The 19994-nt window shown below is 42.9% G+C and overlaps 1 long non-coding RNA gene and 1 pseudogene across 2 annotated transcripts in view; one reads left to right on the top strand and one right to left on the bottom strand.

Annotated features, from left to right (window-relative positions):
- The first annotated feature begins 1844 nt into the window (after window positions 1–1844).
- The window catches only part of LOC146188434 (uncharacterized), a 47053-nt gene continuing 28903 nt past the window's right edge, over window positions 1845–19994 (top strand). Inside the window, exon 1 of one of the 2 annotated variants that reach the window (XR_014707204.1) lies at window positions 1845–2034. This is a non-coding gene — a long non-coding RNA (uncharacterized LOC146188434). The remainder of the gene's footprint in view (window positions 2035–19994) is intronic. The other variant, XR_014707205.1, reaches the window with a different exon arrangement.
- On the bottom strand, window positions 8345–16775 carry LOC146188435 (uncharacterized; annotated as a pseudogene).

Raw genomic sequence — 19994 nt, 5'->3', positions numbered from 1 at the left:
TGTCTTTATACTGCTTCCTTTGCTCATGCTTGTTCTGACTTTCCCATTTTCAATGTCTTAAATCTTTATGCACATTCATTATAAACCATGCACGTGCTGGTATTTATTCCTCGAAGCATCGGCAGCCCCTTCTCTTTCCTCCACATTCTTTCTGTTCACTCGCCGATACACATTTTAGAATATTTCCTTAATATTTCATTACTCTATTTATCATGGATTGTCTGAGCAGTTCTCTTTATAGTTTCGTGAAGGCGCTTTATTTCTCTTGGTGGCATAACATTTGCATTTAATTTTCGCCAGCTTTTATACTGTTCCAATATAGGACCACAAGATCCCACATGCAAATGCATTCCTCCCAGCGTATATTTTCGCACACCGTACTTTTCCAGGTCAGGTTCAGTATCACTAATCCTGTGACTTCTCGCCACACCGCATTTGCGCCTCTCATAGGACAGCCTCGTACTGAGAACGTAAATTGTTCCACACTTAACTACTCTTTGAAACATATCATAATTATTGCATTCGTCCGTACTTTGTTTTGCGTCTTTTACGTGGTTTTCTGTTTAATGCTTTAAGATATATTCGTCATTGTGCTCGTTTTCTTTGTGACTCATTATTGTAATTGTGCACTGGTATTGTGTCTATGTTTTCCTTCTATCTGTATGCGTAAAGCTCGGAAGGGAATGACGAAAACAGTGCATACAAACGGGGCAGTAAAAAAGGACTAAATTAATGAGCTGCTGTCCCTTCTGTAAGCATTGTTTTGTCGTTATTTGGAACTTGAACGAACCAACCTGACTTACCCTCTTCGTGTGTGCATTTTTCATTCTTTTGTGCTGCAGTAGCAATACTATGTGGTTGTTCCTGCACACTATAAAACAATGATTGATTTATCGTTGGATATTATACCATAATATAATTATATATATTTTATTATATACAAAATACTATACAAATACACGTGTTTCATACCTGATAATAAGGAATTACTAGGATATTCAAGGCTTTTACACCCGGCTGATGAGGAAATGATAGATTTCTTCAAATGTTACTTCGTCGCATAGAAAATAAGTGCTTAGTTATTTCTTGAAGCAAATGGCCTTTTAAGGCGCACGTAAACGAAAGAAAAAAAGTTGATGTAAAAGTATGGCTAAAGCCATCAGGATTGCTTGATCCTTTTATTGCTGAAATTATGTCTGCAAAATAGAAGTCAACGAAGTATAACATAAATGAAGAACTTGCTTTATAATCAGTCCGCTAATATATCAAATTACCGTATGCGCGTATATTTTAAAATCTTAAATATGCAATGAGTGAAATTAGTGAATTCATTATTTATTGAGCAATATATGTGTATTTGGAAGATAAAGCCGAAATTTCTTAGCAATGCCTGCATACAATGTCCTTATTGTTGTAGGCTAGTTTAACGGCTATCTTTCTCTGGATAGACCAGAAATGTCTAATATTCCGCACCGTCCCTAAGCCTCCTTGGCTTACTGTAAAATCGACTTTTGAAGGCTGCAACTCAGTGTGACGGTACCCAGAATGTGGAGCAGAAAGCAATACCTCATATATCATGCTCTTTATTTTTCTGATCTGTCCGTGACCTGTATTGCCAGTCCATGACATTTTAATAAAGGTCAGGGAATATCGTTCAGTTATTTTCGCCTGAAATAACAATGCGATCACATAGGTATGGAAACGTTGATGACGCTATAAAATAAAGTTCATCTGCTTCCTGTCGCAGTGTTCTATTGAAAACGTGGGTTTTACAGGTTTTCTTGCAAAAAGATTTCATTTTTATATTCTCAGCTGTGAGGTAAAAACGAGCCGATTTTGGGACAATATTTAAGGCTTGTGAAATGAAAACTCAACGGTATTTCTTGGTGTGCACTCTAACGCGTGTGTAATATCCCAGCTTTGCACTGCAGTACAAGACACTCTGGCTTCAGTCTCCACCCTGAGCAGAATCCAGTTTCCCTCGCTTTCTTTTGTTCGTGTGTTATCTCTACTATATACCACGACCCACTGCAGGTAGGCAATATTTGTTAGTATTTATTACCATGGTTCTAAGAAAACTACTCTTTTTAGGTAAACACTGCTGTAAGCTTTCATAAAAATTGAACCTATGTCATTATCGCTGGTAAAAGCAGAAGGAATGTATACGTCGACTTGAATATCAAATAACAAATGTTGCTAGAATTTTAACCCGATTTCTTTTACGACTACTGTCTACGTAAAAAGAAGAAACACAGCAAGTGATGAACTTCGATAAACAAGCCTCCACTAAAAGGGCAAGTTACTTTATTATATAACGAAAAGTAAGAAATATCAGCCGTAAGCACAAATATCGGAGTGGTATTGTGTGTAAGGTAGCAATTATTTCACAGAGAAGGGCAACAGTATGCAAACTACTATTTGCTCCTAAATTGAAACTAGAAAATATTAAAACGAATCGCATCTGTAACTTAGCCTATTGCACAAAAAGAGACACCTTTTATATTACCATCCGCGCGTCCTCCTTACTAAGTAAGAATTATTGAGTGGGAAGTTGGAAAACGTGGTCTTGTTTCTTTCTTTAGCCAGCTATAGTTTTGTTCCCTCTGCTCGTTTCTCAAACTGCGACCATAACTCGCTGTGTGTTTGCCAAACCTCTCGAGCTGTTTAGTTAACACCTATAAGCGGCCGCAATCTCGTATATGTGCAGGTCCATTTCATGCGTTGTTGAGTTGTTTGAATAGAGAGGTGTTTTAATTGTTTTTAGTGAAATCAGACAACATTCTAATGCACCATTTGTAAATATTAACACAAATTTGGACCTTCAAGTCGGAGTGATGTATGCTCGTATCAGCGCCATATCATGGCACCCGATTTTGGTCTCGACTCTTCTTCGCGCAGTGAGATGGCCCACGCTTGCTTAAGCTTAGTGTTGCACACTGGATGCCATGCGCCATAAAATTCGTCTTCAATGCTCTCATGCGTTTACTGGAATATATCTTCAGCAGCTTTGTTTAATAGAATTGCAAGCTGAAAGTAGACGTGTGGCTTGAAAACTGGTGCGGAAGAGCAGCTGGAATACTACATTTTTATCTTTTGGGGAGATCAAAGAATATGGCAATTGGATATACTTTCTGCTACCTTCATTGCTATTCTGGTTGCACATTACGATCCTCTTGGTAGCGGAAACATTTTTGCAAGACCTTCCACAAATAAAAAATGAACTTTGTTTCAGACACTCCAAATATATAAAATAAATATTTGGGACTGATCCAAAACAAGAGTCTACCTATATTCTGAACAGCAGTTCTATGTGCGTAAATCTCTGTGCCACCGATAAAGCTTAACCTTGTTTCAGGTCTCTTAGGACGCATATTTCGGTGTATAGTTCCTATATAGTTTACTTGTTTGTTCCTTAGTATACAATCCATGTAGAATATTTTGCCGATATATGGATGAAAATTACAGCAGTGGTCTAAACACTGTGCATTGCACACAAGAGATGACTGTGAAACAGGTTCGCAAGACACATGATTATGCGTTGTGTTATGATTACGCATGAAATTATGCATTGACTTCAAGGAAGGATAATAAATGTGCATTCCTGTCCCTTAAATCACACTTGCATCAAATTCATAGTAAGCAATCAAGATGAATGGAATTGGTATGCGGCCTAATTTTTCAAACAAATTATACTAGGAGAGTCTGTGCCACCAAAATATTATTGCTTGAGGCTGTCGGAAGGCAGCTATTCAAACCAATCATCATTTCCCATGCACGTTAAAACCATGTTCTGCAACATGGGCAATATTAAATAAAAATCATGCTTGCTCTTCAGCATTGCTGCACTTGTGTGATGAACACAAGCGCCAAATGCATCAATAATTTATTTCTCTTCCACAAAAATAGAATTATATTTATACTTACAGGAGACGGCGGCTAATATTTTCAAATATAACTTTTTGGCAGATGCTTCAATAGTTTATGTGTTAATTTTTAATATAAGTCCAGTACGACACCTTCGATCGCCTGTAATCCTAAATAATCTGACGCCTTTACGCAGGCTCTTCACTTTGAAGAACATCAACCTTTTATCAAATTTTCGGTTTCGAAGTCGCAAGTTTGGAATATTCTCCAAATTTTGCCAAAACCGTGAAGACCGAAAAGGCTTTAAATAAAGTTGGCACAAAGGAGAAAACAAGGGCATACTCATGCGATAATCCGGGAGCCATGACAATATGCTTCGTTTTGACGATTATCTCTCCGTTCATAGTAACGGTGCATGGCCCTGGTAGAAGCCTGTCAGCTTTACCTCCCTTTTTGTAAAACAAGTTCCTCGTTATAAGGAACAATTCAATGCATCATTTTACTCCTTTTCTATATTCATTTACTTATTTTGTTTTAAATGTAAAACTATAAATTCAAGTTCCAGCTAATATTTTACAGTGCTGTGAGAACTGAATGAAAGCTTAAACCGAAGATTATCTATGAAAATGTTATTGCTATGAATTCTTTTGGTGGTATACCGAAGAACCCCAGTCTGAGCTTACAGTTTTAGAGCATGGAAAGAACTGAATATTAGCCTCCCAACGTTTGTTGCGAAGAAAAAGTCATCATTTGCATAAACAATTTAAACAAGTACAACAAATTACGGCACTTATTCAGACCAGCCTTAAACATATGGCAATCGTGCTGTCTAAAAACACAGAATATGTCATTCCTTCAACTCGATCTTAACTAAGTACAAAAGGATTCTGTCTTTCCTGCTTCATTAGATAGAATTCTGAATTTCATTGATATTGGTTCCATATTGCAGCGTTGTTAAGAAAAAATTCAGCGGGAAGTGCATGCAAGGTAACTGCATTATTTTAGGCACATACGTTGCATAATATATTTTGAACCTTCGCAAGAAAACTGCCCAATATATTTATCTCGAGACATACATGAAATTATAAATGTCACAAATATATATGGAAGAAACAGGACATGTGCACAATCTAGAGATGCTAGGACAAATTCAGAAATGCAAATTCTGTGTTGTCCCGTTCCTACATTTTTAAAGTTAAATATGCGTCTGTTAAACTGACCAAGATGCTACCAATAATGCGATGTTCCAATTACCCTTACAAGTCTGTGTTTTGAAAGACGTTCTAATGTAGTTGTTAGGTATAGAATAGATTACACAGAAAATTCCTCATTGCCTTGCAAGGCAATGAGGAATTGCTATTTGCATGTGAGGGCGTGTGATTAGTGACAAGCAGTGAAAAACCGCATCGAAAACAGCAACACCACAGTCGGTATATAAAGAAAATGGGTTGAACTGTCTGCCTCTTTCTAGAATATAGTTAACAAATTGTCTAGAAAAACCATAAGAAAATTTTATATTCTCAGCATACCTATATTCAATAAGTAGGCAGTAAGCTGCTGTAGAGACTGAGCTTTACGATTTGCAAATGATACATGAGAAGGGTCTTTATTTATCTAAGTGTAAATATTCCAATGTCAGCCATATTAATTTCTAGCGCGTAAATTTAAAAAAAAATGTCTCCCCAGTTAAACGCGGTCAGCAAAGTAGCACAGCAGCCTTAAACCATTTTCTCCTAAACCCCATGAAGGATTAAAGGACATTTTGTATCGCTGCAGTAAACATTTTACGTATGTCATGCAATAGGGCAGTAGACCAGGGATAACGGAAGCTGTTCATTATCGACAACATGCATAATAGGTAACGTATATTTCACTGTTATAAAAAAGCAATACGTCTTCTGCCTTCAATGCAAGCATAGTATCAAATAAACAACGTTTTGTGAAACATGAACAATTTATGCAATATATGTAGCCGCTACCTTCGTCGCAAACACTGTTGTTTTCCTTGTCGAACGTACAGAGCAAATGAAGATTCGACCTCAGGCACCAAGTGAAATATGCTATTGTTACGTCGCATAGCGGCATGTTATCCCCGTGTAAGTGAACAACATGTCCCAGTATCGCAAAGTTTTCTTCTTGAAGAAAGACGTGCTGCTGCCTGCTATGACGGTAACCTTTGTACCTACAAAGTCATCGAAAAATTTTGTGCGCAAGCAGCCAATAGTAGTCGCGCTAGATGTCACGAACGATACAGAAATTTTTCTGCTTCTAAGTTACATCATGGAGCCAGTGTATGGCCCCGAATTCCTCTAGAGTGTGAACTTGTTCCAGGAGCATGTTCATCTTCCTTCTGGCATATTACTCAAAATTTTGGAACCGTGTGATCAACAATTTTGACATTATTTCTAATTGCAAAGGAGCCAGGAAATGTAAATCTCAATAGTGTGATAACGTTTTTGCGAGAAGTTGGTACATTATTGAAATTGGAATTTGAATTTTCTGCTGAACTTGAGTGCATGGTCAGCAGTATAATGCTATATAGTCAACAAGCCTTTACCGACCCTTTTCAGTTCCGTATAGCATCTCCGAGCCAGGAAGAAAAAATATGCCAGCCACTGTTTCTACCACAGCGGCGATCTTGTCGACGCCTCTGCTAGGGAAGAGCATCCTCTTCTACACAGGCGTGGCATTCACAGAATCATTGCCTCGCAGGTTTTAGTGTATGGATTTAAAGCCAGTGATAGTATCAGCGATCAGTGCGTTAAAAATAGTGCGCATCTGCAAAGACCCTATTTTGGCATGATAATCATTTTCGCGCGTGGCGGTTACCCTTTTGAATGCTGATTATGCCGCGCATACATCATAAAATGACTGGTACTGCTGCTTGCCGTTACACATAACCCTAATCTGATCTTTGCAGTCCTGTCATATTCGAAATGATTGAAGATGCTCTAGAGGTGCCGCTTCTCATAATCTAAATAGAGAACCAGTATTAGCGACTGCGTGCTCGCTCCATCTTTTTCTCTTCTATTCACTTCAGGAACCCTCTGTCCCGTGTAGTGGGCTGAAGCCGAGACATGAACCAAAGCGATGTTCCCTTCGTGTTTGGGCTTTGAAATCGGCGTTTCTATGGTGTTGGATGCCTGAAATTTCTTGCGAACACGTAGAGAATTGCACTAATTGCGATCGAGAGTGATTTTATTGCGTGGCATTAATTAGCTAATTTGTTGCAACTTCATAATGTGTCCACAGAGGCTGTGAAGCTTCTGCTGAATATCATAGCCACAAGTGCTATATTGCCGCGGAGGAACGAAGACGAGTAGTGGCAGAACAGCGGTGTGCGTGGTGAAAGAAGTGGAAAAGCTATGCTCCTTCATTTCTTAAGACTATAGTCAATTTTGATGCATCAACCCCTTTTTAGACATTGTCCAAGGTGTGTGATACCCAATAATTCTTTCAATAACAAGACGATAAATATTATGGCTTGTAGCTGTTCTCTGTCAAGAAATCCATGATCACAATTCACAGAAACCGTAAAAATAAAGTCTATTATAGAGTCGGTACATGAAGCTGGCTGAAACATGCCAGGAAAATTTATGATATCAAGCCGACACCACAAATCCAATAAATCGCTGTAATACAAAAGTATGAATTCATTCAGGGAACTACGAGTTCACAGCTTGAGAACAGGTTTCTAAGCAAAACAGATCACAAAATATTTCTGAAGAGACTTCTACTCTTCCGCAACAAATAATTGCTACGCTCCGCACATGGGTTCAGAGCCTCTTTTTAAGCTTTTATGCACATCCACCAAGCTTTTTCCTACATTTGAGATGATTATTTTTGTCAGTGCGGTGCATTCAAGGACTGAGAAACATAGCAGCTCGACATAATAGGTAACATTTTGCATGTCTGCATAAATACCAATAAATTAGTTTTTGCACCATGATGTAAGAATTCCAGAAAAGGTACAAAGCTATCTGGGTTCATACACCTGTTAAAGAGGACAGTTCTAGTGTATCGCACATTAACATCAGTGATGCAAGCAAGCGCCTATACCTACCAGCTATGTTCGCTTGTTTTTATTTTCTGACATGACGCATGCATTTATAGATTGTTTATAAAACAAGAACAATGCCCTGTTGAGTTAGAATTAGTTAGAGGACTAAATACTTTCCTCCCCATTGTTTTTTGTAGTGGCCAATACATGTGCAATGACTAATAACGCGACAATAAGCGAGTAACTGCAAGAAACACCTTCTGTTGCCTGCTGGAGCCTATGACAGGAAATAATTCACCGTAGCACCGACAGCTCTGCATAATATGTTGGGCTATTTTAACGATTACCGTTCAAGCTAAACAGCAAATCTGACATGAGAAATTTCATAGCGCAGTGCACACTTCCTCTATGTTTGCCCCGTAACTTCCCTAATGTGAATGTATATTTGTGGCGGTTTCTGGATTTTGACTAAAGCCTCCCTCAAGGTATCTCAGCATCGAGAATCATCTCCGATCCAAGTTATTCTCCTTCCCGTAAAATATGCAGCTTGCATGCGGCCAGAAACCGCTCGTTCTCACAGAGCTCGGAATTGTCTTCTATGTCTTCCGCCTGGTATGCAGCAGGAAGTTCTTTGAATGCGCCTGCTGTGAATGGACAGAGCTGGCTGTCCTGGGCATGAACTCACCGGTGTGCAGTGTATTATATGCGGCTGCACCTCCTGGCCGTGAATGTACCGCACGCTGTCCGTCAGGCGTGACGTGTTCGCCTGCCACGTGTAACTGCAGATGGCCTTGCCCGGTGGCTCAACGCGCAAGCGACACCAGAAATCGATGGCTTCCCAGAGGCTGAGGAAAATCAATCTCTGGAATAGTGAAAAGATGAGCCACTCATTGTGAGGCAGTCTGTTGTCCTTCTTGAGAGTGAATAAAGTGGACATGCAGGGTGGAAAGTAAGCCGCCTTGTCTGTCCCCTTCACTGGCCTTGAGTGTGCCGCTTGCAGCCAGGGATCGTTGGAGGGCATAGAAAGCATTCTTTAAGAATGTGCGTAGTTCATCCATTCTATCATCTTGATGAAGTAACCGGAATTTACTTGATCGTTCGAAGTGTGCAGCGCTCTGCTCACACACATCATGCCAGCCAGAATAATCAGGAGATTGACCTCTCTGATGAGCGCATCTCCTGCTCGAAGAATGCCACGGCGACTGCTCGCCATAGCCCGAGCACTCTCAAAGGGAACGTTGACTTTAAACTCCTTGGACTCAGCAATCTGATACCAACTCTCTAAGACTGCAGTCAGCACCTTCGCACACGTACGCATGACTTCCTGAAACTGCTGCATTATCCTGCTCAGCAGCAATTGCTTGGAGTCCGAGAGAGCATGCTCCGGGACTTCTCTACGTTCTTTCCAGTTCAACGCTTCAAAGTGACAGAGGAAAAGCATTGACCCTGCTTGCAGCACCATGTTGAAAGGAGATCCAAATGGACACATCAGTGACCTGAGAAAAAATGCGACACTCTGTCTAGTGGGAAGCCTTTGATAAGGCATTCATGGCATGTTTCATCCTGTTCAAGCACATCACATACAACGTGAACGTTGCCCTCACCCCTGGAAATCTCTCATGTTTCGCACGCGGCTATCTCCGTCACCTCGTCGCCAGTCTTCGTCACCTAGTCCGAAAAACTACCCAGGGCGACCGACGGAGGGAAGGTCGCTGGAACTTTGCTCTGTTCCTATATTGCTCCTCCTGTCTCAAAGCTTAAGAGCAAAGTTTATGCGGTCGTAATGGAGTATCTACAGTAGCTCTGTGTTGATACTGATGCAATGTTTCTGTGGTTAGTATGAGATTTAAATGCTTGCTGGAAAGCAAGAAATGTTCAAGTATGATAAAATCTTAACATTTTGTTACATGATTGGCAAGCAGCTGCTGCCTTTTGGAGTGTGTGATAGGGAAGTTAAATTTGGTGGAGCCGTTTACTCAGCAGAATTCGTTATTATCCCTAGCTCTACCAATGACGTTATCTTAGAAATATACTTTTTGAAGATTTGCGGAGTGACGGTCGATTGCGCAAGTGGCGAGATTTTTTTTGAGCTTATGAGTGTGCCCAGCCTCGCGGAAAGTATACGTGAAGCCAGAACCGTGGTTTGTGTATCTCAGTATACCATAGTATAATCGCCGCCTGCAGTGTCTGTTTCGGCCTTCGCTGCCCTTGGCAAAAGTGAAATGTTTGAAGCGCCAGTGGAACCACTGCATTCCACCTGCTTAAAGTGCCACGTTACAGCGCCGCACGGCACGGTTAACGGCACCATGTGGTTATGGACAGTTATTTCTTTATCTCAACGGGACGTTTTACAAGTGGCTTAAAACTTACTTTATATGAACCCGATGCGCCTTCAGATGTGGGGCAGTGACTGCTGCCCTGGCTGAACCCGTTCCAGCGTAAAGCGCTGGACGCACAATTCTGGACATGATCAACACAACGCTGAAAACCCCTCAACGCTACTGAATTGTATACACTCTGCTACAATATTCAGCTATCGTCGACTTCTCCCAGCCCCGTGGACCACCTTCTATTGCCATGTCTGGTACACACCAGACTACCGATACCAGCTTATCTCGCCCACGTAGTCGAAACCCTTATCGTGTGTCGCCTTCCGAGCCGAAAGTATCCACTAACAAGTCATGGAATTGCTTGAGAAGAAGGCCAATCAGTAATCGCCAAGTGCGTGGGCAGCTCTCGTAATTCTTGTCCTTAGGAAAGACGGCACATAGCGAGTTTGCCTGGACTACCGCCGGCTGAATGACATCATCCAGAACAATGTACATCATTTTCCTCGTATTGACGATGCTATAGACAGCCTCTTTCGGGCTTATATTTCCTTCGTCGATCTGCGGCCCGGTTACCGGCAAATCTCGGTGCATCAGACGGACAAAGAAAAAACGGCGTTTGTAACGCCGGATGGACTTTTTGAATTTATTATGATTCCGTTTCGGCTTTGCATGCGCCTGCGAGGTTTGAGAGATTTATGAACGCAGTAGCGCGAGGCATGGAATGGAAATATATCTATGCTATCTCATCTCCAGGCTGATCTGAGCTCGGAGCTGTTTACGAAAATCGCACATTATTCGAGCTTTCACGTGCATTAAAACAAGTTTATCCATCAGTAAATAATTTAAACAGATCAATAGAAATCTTAGTGCTTACAATGAATACAATCCTTTGATCATGAGCTTGTCAGGCACACAAAACAGGTAAAACAGGTTTGAAAAGGCAATAATTCGTGTCAGAGTTGACCAAAACCGGCCCTTTGATCATATTTACTGCGTCTTAGGAAAACATTTATTTTCTCAAAGGCGTCGTTCTGTACTTTGAACACATTCGACTCGTTATCACAAGGTATAAGCACGGATAAAGCTCCGCCACTTCACGACGCGGCTGCCATTTGGCGCTGCAGGTAGTGCGCCTGTGTCCTGCGCAAGCGCGCCGTTTCGCTAGAGCTGATCACGGAGCCCATATTTGAACCTTTGCCATATAAGCGCGGCGGTTCCCTTATGGCGTTGAAACTTATTTACAGCTCAAACTGCAGTGCAGTGGCCGTCTACCCAGAGAAAATGCGTATCAAGTAATCATCGCATAAAAACTGCAATCACCCCGTGCTAAAACAAGTCGAACGAAAATGGGACAAGCGTTTCACTACAGTTGGTTTAACAAGCAGAAATTCTGCCAATATTTTTTTTCCTGGCGGAAACTTGTTTGATATTAGTGGGCCTCAAAAACCTGTGCCGACAGTAAGACACTAAATGTTGTCGAGTGTTTGTAAATTTTATACCTTTTTGTGTGTGCATTTTCGGCTAGCGGAAAGCCGTATCTGAACCAATAAATAGGCGTAGTTCTCCGTGAGTGCTGTTTAGAGTGCTCTGCACGATCCGGCTCTGGGGACGGCACAGAGGGGCTGCCGATCGCAGGTGTAAAGAAATGTTCACGATATCTGCACCAGGAGATGCAAGACTCAGAATAATGCTACGTACATTTGTAAAGAGTTCAAATCGTGCCTCATAAGAGGTAAGCCACCCCAACTCGAACGATTTCTTATCAGCGACTAGTACACCTCAGTAAGCAACTACTTCTTGCACTAGCGTCAGCTAGAGTTGAACGTGGGGGAAGCTGAAAATGATATACAAAAATTTTTTGCACTCCACCAAGAACCGTGGAAGACGATGGAGAAGTCTTGCCCGTAACTTATATTTTCTGTTGAATTCTACCTAATAAATGAAACAGGATGCAAAGGAAAACAAAAACGTATTCCACATTCCATATACCTGTTCCTAGGTTATTCTGAGGTAACTATTAAAGCTACAACTACAAATTTAAAGCCGATAAATAATGAAGTATACTTACAAAAACAAAATTGGTTTTTAGTAACGGCGACAGAAGTAATCAGCATAAGTATTAGTGCTGTGTCACGAACCCCCGTCTTTACGGTCAAAAAAGGCGCGGGATCCCTTTCATGGTTACCCGTTGTCCCTCTATGAGGTTTGAGAACACATTTTAAAGTTACGCCGGTAAACCTATGAAGTACTTGTGTCGGTGTGTGATTGAGGTTTAAGATCAAATAGGTCACGTTCTTTTACAAACGATTAAAATATATATAGATAGTAGTCCGAATTACTCTGCTAATAATATAGTACAATAAAAAATAAAACCCCACGACAAGATATTGATAAAATACTAGTTAAACGAGTAGAGGAACAAAATCTCGACAATGAACAAAACGCTGCTATAAAAATAACAAAGCTAAGTATTCTAGATATAATAAGTATGGGCAAAAGGCACATAAAAACATAGCGTAAATAATTACTAAGCCAGGTCAAGATTAAAAAAAGCGAACATTATGTTCTAATAAACAGCCGTCAGTGGCGAAGTAGAATTCCCACGGTTTTCTTGTTACTTGAGGCGTTGAACGCTGGGTTTTTTCAGCAGTGGTGACCGTACAGGTGAAGAAAACGATGCGTTGATCGCGGACCCAGTGAAATACAATACGCTTTCCCGGAGCGGCCGCGAGAGAGACCCGGAAGACTGAATCTTCCCAGAACGCACTGCTGTATGCGTTTTTATGCTCTCGGCTGTCTACGCAGTGCCCGCGCCAAGGACGCGCGGTCGCTGCCCCATCAGCTTGTCGAATCCTGAGAGGACCAGTGATGTCACGTGAGTTTCGCTCTATACCTGAGATAGAAGGTCCCACAACTTCCGCTGTATATGTGAAAAAGCTTGTGACAGTGCCTCCCACTGAAGATTATTGCCTCAGAATATTCTAGACATCCACAAGCGCCTAGAACGACGTTATTATGCCCCCGAGAGGGATGCGGTAGATGTCGTCCTTTCGATGCACTGAAGATCTCTTGTCACTCATGACGCGCACCATAAACGCACAGATCAGAACCCGCACAGCACCACAACACTCTAGTCTGTCAGTCATGTCTCGAACACATGTCAGAAGTCACAGATCAATCAAGCGAGCGCAAATAGACAGGCACATCATGTACGATTCTAAATACACAATCAACAAAATGCAGCTAGGTAGTAGTGCAAGCTGAACAACTATTCCATCCGGCTCAGGTAATTTGCTCCCACGTTCTCGCTGCATTTATTATACTCGACACGTAAGTTATATTCCTGAAGCTAAATACTCCAGCGAAGAGCGCGGCTGTTCACAGATTTTGTTTCTTTTATGAACTTCAAAGGCTGGTAGTCCGTTTGAGCGAGAAACCTTGTCCCGTAAAGAAAAACTTGAAATTTATTGATTTCCCAAACGAGTGCTAAAGCCTCTTTTCCAGTGGTTGAATAGGCTACCACTCGAGCAAAGAACTTCCGGCTTGCATAGGCGACTGCGTGCAGGATTTCGTCATGCGATTTATGAAGAACGACCCCAACACCTCTATCAGAAGCATCCGTTCGCAGGACTAATCCGTGTCAAATTCTGGAAGTTTTAGAATCGGTGCCTCTGCCAGTTTTTCCCGAAAGTTTTTCAAAAGCCCGTTCTTGCTCAGGGCCCCAGCTCACGACTGAAGGTTGACCCTTCCGTGTTAGAGCCGAGAGAAGACAGGTCAGGTCTGCATAGTTCAGAATGAAATCCCCGTAGTGACCCGTGAGTTCCAAGAAGGATCGGACTTGCTTCTTTGTTGTCGGCCGTGAAGCTTCTTGTATCTTTGTGGTCTTAGTGAGGGGCGACAACTCTCCTGATGCATTTTGGTGGACCAGGAATGCGACGGTTTCCATTTTGATCTTGCATTTGAGCGGATTGATGGTGAGAGCAGTCGTTTCGATTCGAGCAAAGATCTCGTACAATATTTGGCAATGCTGTTCCCATGTCGCACTGGCACTGCGTAGAACGTCGAAGTAGTATGCCGCGTCGGGAATATAGGCCGAGATGTTCCGCAGCAGCTTCGTAGAAACGCCTTGCGCCGTCCTAATACCGAACGGCATACATCGGAATTGAAAGCGCCCCGTGCCAACCGTGAAAGCAGTCATCGCCTTTGAATCGGGTAACAACGGCACCTGCCAATATTCCTTGGATAAGTCCAGCTTGGAAAATAAGTTTTTGCGGCCTACCGAGGCGATAAGGTCGTCCGTACGTTTTAAGGGCTCGGCATCGTCTGCGATGAATTCGTTTAATTATTTATTTATTATCAATAACTGAAATGCCCCAGGAATGGGGTAATAAATGAAGGATGGGCTGTTATTTCATTTGAAGATAGATTCGATGGCTGCCTTGAATTGAGATGGATTGTAGTGGTGCACGAAGTCGACTGACATATTGTTCCAGTCCCGAGCTGTTTTCACGAAGAATGAGCGAAGATGAGCTGTAGTCTGCGCTGGGAGAGGGTAGACAACTTTGGAATGGCTGGAGCGGTTTGAGAAGCGATGAGCTGGTAGTATCACTGAAACATGAAGTGGTGTGTGATAAAATTAATGAAAAAGGCAAAGCCTAAAGATGCAACGTCTGACATTGAGATTAGTAAGGTGAGCCTGAGATTTAAGAGCAGTTACACTGGAGTGATAAGAATAGTCTGAAAAAATACATCTTGCGGCGCGACCTTGAACTGATTTGAGGATGGTAAAAAGGTTAGTTTGATGAGGGTCCCACATTAAGCAAGCGTATTCTAGCTTAGATCGAACGAACGTGAGTTAAGTTAGTGGTTTATTCGAGGCAGGGGCGAGCTTCCGAAATCAATGCATAGCCGATGCGTCCAGTCCGGCTTGCGTACGGCGATGACACGGGAGTTGTAGGGCGACTACGATGGCTCAATGATGTCTAATCGGAGCAAGTCGTGCACTTCTGATGCAATTGCCTGTCTCAAAGCGTACTGTAGCGGATATTGTTTAATATTTATTGGCCTGTCGCTCTTTTATCCTAAGTTGGCACTCGATCAGCGTGGTGTTTCCCGGAAGGTCAGAAAATATACCGTCGTACTGTTGCAGAAGTTTCTTGGCCTCATTTTGCTCTACGTTGGTCAGTCTCTGGGAAATGTGTACATCCCCGATAGAATGCGCCTGGGAGGGCTTAGGAAGTTCTATCTCTCTAACGTCTGTGTCTTCGTTTGCCGATATTACTGCACCGACAGCGGCTACGATGGTGTCTTCTTTCCTTTGCTGGTATGTCTTAAGCCTGTCGATGTGGTATATTTTTGTGGCATGGCCCAAATCCAATTCATAGTCAACATGGCTCCTGCGGCTGATGACCGAACAAAAAACCGTCCATTGCATGAGCAGCTTATTGTGCTCTGTGGAAAGAAGAATAAGAACCTGCTCTCCCGGTGTGATTGAGCGTTTGCGGCTCTTGATGTTTTAGTCGCGGTTGTAACGCTCTCCAGCGCGCTCCAGCTATTCGTGGGCAAGTTTACAGGTATTCTCCAGTCTGTCCCGTAGATCAAGTACATACTTGTACGTAGTTCGCAACTCATCAGGGATGATTGCATTAGTCCAACTTTCTAAGTACAACCAGAGGTCCACGCACATTTCGCCGATATAAGAGTTTGAATCGGGAAAAGCCGAGGCTTTCTTGGGCTACTTCCCTGCATACGAAGAGGAGTGGAGCCAGATAGCGATCCCATTTGGTTGGCCTCTCCTGACACATGCGCTTAAGCATTTGTTTAAGCGTGCCGTTAAACCGTTCGACTAGGACGTTTGCTATCGGGTAGTAGGGGGAGGTATGCAGCTGTTTTACCGACAACAGACGGCTAATCTATTTCATTGCTTCGTACGTAAAATTAGTTCCCCTGTCACTGAGGACCTCTCTGGGCACTCCTACACGGGAAAACATTTCGACAAGAGCTTCAGCTACCCTTTCTGTCTCGATGCTAGCAAGTGCTACTGCATCAAGGTACCGAGTGGCATAGTCCACCATGGTCTGGATGTACCGATTGCCTTCAACGGACTTCGGGTTGAGTGGGCCAACGATGTCGATCGCCACCCTCTGAAACGGAGTCGCAATGACGGGCACTCGGACCAAAGGCGCTCGTGTGGTGTGACCCTTCGGAGTATTGCGTTGACATAGATCGCAAGAGGCAACGAACCACCTAGCATCAGCTCGAACTGCGGGCCAGGAGAATTCTGTCTGAAGCTTCAGTAGGGTTTTCTTCGCGCCTTGGTGGCCTCCCATCAATCCATCATGTGCCAGCTTGAGAATAGCTTATCTTTACGTTTGTGGCACAACAACTTGAGTGTACTCCCTGCCGGACTCGGCGATGTATTTCCTTTGTAGGACGCCGTTAGCAATGAGAGACTGGTGGCAACCCTTGCCCTTGTTCGCTTGCGGCGGGCCCACGGGATCGAAGCACGAGCGTAGGGTCACGTCATACTCTTGTTCTTGAACCGACTCTGCGGCATGCACTAGGGAGGCCTTGCAGGACATTACGTTTTTTCAATCCTTGCACGCATGCGCTCTAGTCTATACCGGGCAACGTTCACCGGGGTCGTCTGCTGGCCTAGCACCTTCCACATTTCCCAGCACCAAATCAAACAAGGAATTTATGCACGTAACGAGAAGTCGTCCTTTAAAGTACAGGGTGTCGACATCGACCCAAGCTTCTGGGAGCATTAGGACTGAGTGGTCAAGGAAGTAAACTGGATACTTCGTATCGGTGATATATTCCTTCCGTATTACGTCCTTTCTCACCACCACCGTGTTGCAGCCTGTCTCTCAGGACTCGGACTGTCTGGCCAACAATCATGCCGGCTACGACAGGCAAGCATTCATGACTGGGCATTCTTTACTGGTGAAACCAGTGTTGATAACGGGGATCTTCCCTCCGTCCTTAAGTTGGTCCTTAAGGCGGCCCCGATCCGCATCAGGTGGCGGCACGGCAATTTTCGGGCCGGTGTCTCTTGCGTGAACAAATAAAACATTTCTTTTCATCGCGGCTCTTCTCGTCCTATGATTGAAGCAGTGTTTCTTTTCTCTCGGTAGTCATGAAGATGGCGTTTTCTGCCTTGTCTTTCGGGTTGCTTCGCTTTCCGAAGTTTGACCAGTCAAAGGCCTCCACCTACCTTTCTGCCCTTACTACTGTTTCCGCGAAGGATGTGTTCTTTTAAAAATATTTGTAGCTGAGTGGCGCAGTTAGAAAAAGATTGTTCTTTGTAAAATCAGGTCAAAGAGATCTGCGTACTCTTTCTTTGTGTCCGACAGCTCTATCCATCTGTCTAGGAAGTTCTCTAGACGCGTAACGAATGGTGAACACGTTTCCGCGTTCCGGTGACTACCAGACCTGAATTTTTCTCTGAACCCTTTCTCTGTCATACGGAAGCGAATCATTAGTGCCTGCCGGAGCTTGTTGTTGTCCAAGCACTCGGACGCAGACATGCGACTAAAAACGCTGAGCACTCCGCCGCTTAAACACAGACTAAGGGCTGTAGCCCACTGGTCGCGCGGCCAACTCTGACTCTTAGCGACACGCTCGAAACGCATGAGTTAAGTGTCAAAGTCGTCCCTGCCCTCATTAAAAACCGGCATTAGTTTGTGCGGGCTTATGCCTTCTGGCCGAGCAACTTGGCCCGTTTCTGACCTTGTCTTTCCGGTGCTATTAGCGTCAGTTGCCGGAATTTGCGGTAAGTCTCGTCGGAACATCAGTAACTCATTTTCTTTCTCCAGCTCCGCTATCCATAGTTGGGCTTCCTGCGACTCTAGTTCCTTTTCTTTCTTCATCTCCGCCATCCGGAGTGGGGTCTTCTTCGACTCTAGTTCTGCTCCTCTTTTCGCTGCGCACGTTCTTCATTGCGTTCTTGCCTGCGACGAGCTCACTCCTGATCTACCCATTTGAGCCGCTCTTGATCCTCAAAGCCAAAAGTTCGGCCATACTCAAGAAGTCACTCTAACTCTGCATCGGCCCTGTTCGGTGGTGCTTGTTATGCAGTGCTAGGACACAACACTAAATAAAACATTTGCGCCTACTACTCTCTCTATCACTGACACTTGGTTGACCAGTCCTGTTCGCGGACGCCCACTTTGTCACAAACCCCCGCTTTACGGTCAAAAGAGGCGTTTACGGTTACCCATCGTCCCTGAGAACACATTTAACAGATTAAATTGAGAACATATTTGAGAACACATTTAAAAGTTAGGCCGGTCAACCCGTGAAGTACGTGAGTCGGTGTGTGATTGAGGAATCAGTTCAAATAGGTCACTTTCATTTACAAACAATTGAAATATTTATAGATAGAAGTCCGAATTACACTGCATAATAATAGAGTACAATTAAAAAATAAAATGCCATGAAAGATATAGATAAAATACTAGTTAAACGACAAGAGGAAAAAAAACAATGAAAAAAAAAATACGCTGCTATAAACAGAAGGCTATATAGATAACGAAGTATTCTAGATATTATAAGTACGGGCAAACTTCACATAGAAAACACCGCGTAAAATATTACTAAGTCAGGTAAAGGTTAACAAAAGCGAAAATAATGTTCGAATAAACAATAGTCTTTGGAAAGATGCAATTTTCGCGTCTTTCTTATTAGTTGAGGCGTCGAAGGCTGGGTTGCTCGGTAGCGGCGGGCATACAAGTGAAGAGAACGATGCGTAGATCGCGGACCCGAAGAAACGCAATACGCTTTCCCGGAACGCCCGCGACAGAGGCCAGGAAAACTGAATCTTCCCAGAGCGCACTGGAACGGGAGTGCTGCAGCATGCGTTTTTATGCTCTCGGCTGTCTACGCAGTGCCGACGTCCAGGACGCGTGGTCGCTGCCCCATTGGCTTGTCGAATCCTGCTCAGAGGAGCAGCGAGGTCCCGTGAGTTTTGTTTTATATCTGAGGTAGAAGGTCCCGCAACTTCCGTTGTATAGGCGAGGCAGCTTGTAACATGCTGAAAAAAAAAACTAGATTTGTTTTATATCAAAATAGAACCTCCATGTTTTGGCCGCAGGGAGGAACAATAATGCTATGTCTTAGCTTCCTTTCTTATTACGATGATAATTTATGCGCTGATCAGCACTCCCGAAGTATTCGCTTCTGCGTTTCCGGAAACCGTGAATAATGGTTCTAAAAGTGTGTATGCATCTGAAAATGTATCGTTCAACACGATTTGTGCTTGCGTAGGTCACTGTTCATTATGAATTCTGTAAGTTAACCGTTAATAATATACTGCATAAAGAGATACATGCTTGAAATTTTTAATTACTGAATTAACTAAAAAACAAAAAGCCTCAACGTCTCCTGCCCTGCGCTATCCAAGGTACGAACTATGAACCTGCCTTCTAAAGCGCACAAACTGATAACGGCAAAGAAGAAACTGAACTTGTAATATACCACACTTACTTGAGAGTAATAAGCGCTCACCTAAAATATATATAAAATGGTATTCTACAGCATTCCCTCACTGAATTCATTTTGTTATTTAAAGAGGCAATTGTTTTTCTGTTACTGTGCGGCTTTACACTTTGTTATTCATTTGCCTATATGTAAAATTCGCATTTGTTTTCCAGAAACTTTACGCTTGCTCTACCTCATTTAAGGATATAATTATTGGAAGTTTGACATTTAGTTGGACAATCTCACAGGAATAAAACGTTAGCAGCGTAGTCGTCACCAGATGTTTAGTTATTTTTTTTTTATCTGACAATGCCCCAAAT

This window comes from Amblyomma maculatum, chromosome 5 (assembly GCF_055883805.1).
Source record: "Amblyomma maculatum isolate TAMU_Amacu chromosome 5, ASM5588380v1, whole genome shotgun sequence".
NCBI lineage: Eukaryota > Metazoa > Arthropoda > Arachnida > Ixodida > Ixodidae > Amblyomma > Amblyomma maculatum.
Note: the sequence above shows the minus strand (reverse complement) of the source record. Positions and strands in the feature narration are given on the sequence as shown.